A 4,783-nucleotide genomic window follows, 5' to 3' on the forward strand; every position below is an offset into this window, starting at 1 on the left:
AGAAGAGATTCAAAGGAACTTCAAGAGTTTGGTGGAGGACTTGAGATAAGTTTTTATCTTTTTATTTTATACTACTTTTGGTTTTAATCAAGACTTGTTGTTGGTTTGACAATGATTTCTTCTTTTAAACTAAAGTGTGGTTTTGTCTTCTCCATGGATTCTGAGTAGTTTTCTTTATCTTTCTTCTTAACATGATAAGTAATTAAGTTTGGATGGAAGTTGTGAAGAGTATTTATCTTTATTGTTGGAAGAAGTTGTGATGATTTAAATCCACGCACTTCATTTACTTCTTGATTTTGCCAATCTAGATGTTAAAATTTGTTGTGAGAACATGTAAGAACTGGGCTGGTATTGTCTCAGTCAACAATTGTAAAGAATCTCATGAGGTTGTATGAATGAGAATGTAGTTCATATGATTGAGTGCAAATAAATAGGGAAATATTCATTGATGGGTGTAGAGTTAGAGGACTTTAAAGTGACAGGTTAAAGCCTCCAACTTGGTTTATTATTTTAACTTATGATACGAGAATGTTAGCCCTCAGGTGGAGGGAATCGAGGGAACTCTAAAGTGAGAGCTTGTATCTTCCCTGCCTAGCTGGTCTTCAAAACTATTCAAACTTTAAATTAGTCAATGTTCTTTATAGCATCTCTAGAAAAGGTAAAGAATATTATTGCTCCTATTTGACACAACACAATTTGCATACTTCCACAACAGAATTCCTATACTTATTACTGATTAATGATAAGAAGAAAGATATTTTCATATTAAGTACGTTTCTTCTACAAAAGCTTTAGTTATCTTTTTATTGTTTCGTTAAAATATCAAAAATACCAAAAATATTTTAATTTTAAATTCCTAAAAAAATCGTTTTTAGTTTAAGTAATTATCTTTTTAAAAATATAAAACTTTCTAAAAAGTGCATATTACATAGTCTTCCCTATAGGTTCGAATTCAGGTCTTAATCAAAAAGTCATGTATTACTAGATAACGATATGTATACTTGTGTAGTATCCCAATATAAATATATATAAAAATTCAAAAGTTAAATTCTTATTTTTCTTTAGGATGAAGTTTTTGGTTTTGTTGCAAAATAAGGAAATATAAGTGAAAAATACCATCAAAACTATTGTTATACTGTGCATAAGCATTAGGTACGGGATCAACTGACATCCCTTCTTATGCCCTCCAAATGTTTACCATGAAGAAAGGTACTCAAGTTCTCTTAGGAGGAATTTTTAACAAATTCTTGTGGGCTGGACAAAAGAAATAATACCATTGGCTCTCTTGGCAGAAACTCTATAAGCCTCTTCATGCTGGAGGTTTTGGTTTTAAGGATTTCTAGCACTTAAGCTTTATTAATCTATGCAAATTATGGATAAAATTTAGGGCACAAGATAGCCTTTGGGCTCAGTATATGGTGGGGAAATATTGCAGGTCTGTACATCCAACTCTTGCCATTAAAAAATAGGTGATTCCAGGATATGGTCTAAACTCTTGAAAATCAAAAATCAAGCTGAGGAGCTTTTCATATAGGAATTAGGAGAAGGGAAAATTAATTTCTGGTTAGATAAATGGGTTTGGAATGGAGAAAAGCTTATTTGTTCCACCTCAAACCCTAATTATCAATCTCAGGTGAAAGATTACTAGTATGAAGACTAGTGGAATTGCACATTACTGCACACTATTCTTAACAATGAGCAAATTCAACTAGTGAAGAATACTTCCTTCTCTACAGATCAAAAGGACAGACTCATTACCAAACAATCCACCTCACAGAAACTTTCAACATATATTTATCAAAAGTTCTTCAATTGGCAACCTGTTATGTGGGGGAAAGCCATTTGGGGTAAGTAGTTAACACCTTCAATGTCTTTTTTCTGCTAGAGGTTGTGGTTGTCTTATATCTAGAAAATTATACTGATGATATCTTGAAAATAAAAGGCCTGAGGAGACCCTCATGCTGCTATCTATGTAATGCTGAGGAAGAGACTTTAGAGCACTTATTTCTTACATGTGAATTCTCTCGAAGGATTTGGTATGGACTGCTTACACAGCTTAAAGTTGATACTTTTACAGTGTGCTGGGATAAATTTTCCTTTTATTGGTGGGACTGGCAAGAAGCTAATCTACTGGTAATTCCATGTTTGGTTGCATGGTTTATTTGAATGAGTAGAAATCAAGCCAAGTACGGGGATCTTAAGAGATTGGTCAAGTATGTGGTTTTCAACTGCACTTTCTATATCTAGAAAATTACACATCATTGGCATTTCCCTAATCTATTTAAGAATTGGATGCCAAGTACTAAAATTCAGTAGAGCTTCAATCAGTAGAGCTTCAAGCCAGTAGAGCTTCAAGCCAGCTTTAATTCTATGGACCCATCCTCCAACAAGCTAGTTGAAAGTGAACACAGATGACAGCTACACCAGGGATTCAACGAGCTTTGGGAGAATTGTTAGAAACTCCCACGGGAAGTGCATTCTATATTTCTCTTCTCCAACTTGGGCTTATAATGCTTTGGAGACTGAGATGATAACATTCTATTGGGCTATCACTTTTTCTTATCACTGTAAGTTAAGTCATTTGATAGTAGAATCTAACTCTATTACTTGTATCAGGATACTGCAGAAAGAAGAAGCTCCTCCTTAGTATATTCACAGGTGGTTAAATAAATTACATCATTTTTTAAACATTTGAAGGGTGAAATTTAACCATATTTACAGAGAAGGTAATGGTCCTACACATTGGTTGGCTTCCATGGGGAGGAACACTAAACAAATTACAAATGGACAATCTCCTTCTTCTCATTTATCTTTTCTTTTACATGGGGATAGTTTGGCCATCCCTCATCTTCATGCTATGTGAAAAGGAATATATATATTTATATATATACTTGTTTGGGAAGAAGTAGTTAGAAAGGTATCACCATAACAAAGTTAGAAAGTTATATATATTCAACAAAATATTAAGATTTCATTAAGTTGGGGAAGAAGTAGTACATGTAATATAAGGAAGAGAACAAATGTCTCCCCTTATCAAAAAAGCAAGATCTAAAGGAGGGAGTACATCAATCTTTGGAGCAAAGGATAAAGCACAAGCACCCTGAGTAGCCAACCAGTTAGCACACTTGTTGCCTCCCTAAGGATGTGGGTCCAATGAATTTGTAGGTTGTAAGTGGCTATCATATTTGTAATCATCTTGAGAAGAGAGACCAGGAACCAAGGAGGAGGTAGATGCTCCTTGAAAGCTTGAACTAGCCATGAAGAGTCTAGCTCTAAGTGTAGGTGATTCTAACCCATAGCAACAACAATTTTAATAGACCAAGCAACTGCTTAAGTTTCATCATGCAAAGCATTAATGGCCAAAATAGGAGAATGAAAATACAAGAGGCAGTTCCCAGTATGGTTCCTGAAAATCCCCCCAATGCCAACACTATTCCTCTTAAATGCCATTAGTATTGATCTTAATCCAAGGTTGCAAAGGTTTGCTCCAATGGATTAAAGTAATGCTTAAAGGAGGAGAGGGAGAGCTATTACATGACCACTCATAATTTTTAACCTTGTATCCTATGAAATTAATGATCTTGGAAATATAGGAGTGGTAGTTGATGCTGATTTGAGCAGAATTAGTAGATCAGCCTTCATATTTGTTACTATTTCTTACCATCCAGATGAACCAGGTAATGATGAAAGGAATGAGCTCTGCCCGATTCTCTTTCCATTGTCTCCAGTAGTTAGAAAGGTATCACCATAACAAAGTTGAAATGGGTGATTAAATCTGGTAATAACTTGTAACCAGACTTCCTTGGCAGTGGGATAGGAGAAAAAAATTTGTGAGAAAGATTCCTCTTGTTGATAGCACAGATAACACTTTGAGGGGCCTTTTAACCCCTTAAGTTTGAGGATGCCATCAGTAGGGATGATTTTGTGGAAACATCTCCAAGCAAAGAAGGATATTGAAGGGCTAAGGAATTTCACCCACATAGTTTTGCTCCGATCCTGTGAAGGCCAATTGTATAAAGTGTAGTAAGCATATTTAGTAAGAGAGATGTGATGAGGATTCTTAGTAACAATTCTGTCTTAGTAACAATTCTTTAGTAACAATTCTGTCTGTTATTTGGGGGGTGATAGGGAGCTGGGTGATTTGATGCACCTGTTCAGGATCCACCATAGAAGCCAGCAAGTCTTTGTTCCATTGTTGACTTAACCAGCATTTCTAAATTGGAAGGCTGAAGATGGGATCAAGAGTTGTGGAAGAGTATTGCTTGCCATCAAGTAACCAATTATCAAGCCAGAAATCAACCTTGCCTTCCCCAACATCCCAAATAAATAAATCTTCACCAGCAGTTCTGACTTTAAGGAGTTCAATCCATATTCTTGAGTCCCTATGTTTCTTAATAGTGGTTACTGGATGGGAGTGTTTACAGTACTTGAACTTCATGAATTTGGCCCACAATGAGGGGCCCACAATGAGTTTGGCCCACAATGAGGTTTTTTCTCTAAAATTGATCCATAACTTACAGTAGAAAATATGGTGTAATTGCTGGAAGGATTTAATGTCTAATCCTCCAGCAGAAAGAGGAAGGCATAAATTTTCCCATCTTAACCAATGAAATTGTTTATGATTCCCCTCCCACAAAAAATTATTTAGCATAACCTCCAAAGTTTTTGGGGTGCTCCTTTTCATTTTCAGCATTTGCATTATATACATGGGGAAAGAAGATAAGATGCTTTTAACCAAAGTGAGTCTTCCACATTGTGATAGATAAGCATTGGTCCAGCAGGA

The sequence above is a fragment of the Phalaenopsis equestris genome, unplaced genomic scaffold, assembly GCF_001263595.1.
Source record: "Phalaenopsis equestris unplaced genomic scaffold, ASM126359v1 Scaffold208590, whole genome shotgun sequence".
Lineage (NCBI taxonomy): Eukaryota > Viridiplantae > Streptophyta > Magnoliopsida > Asparagales > Orchidaceae > Phalaenopsis > Phalaenopsis equestris.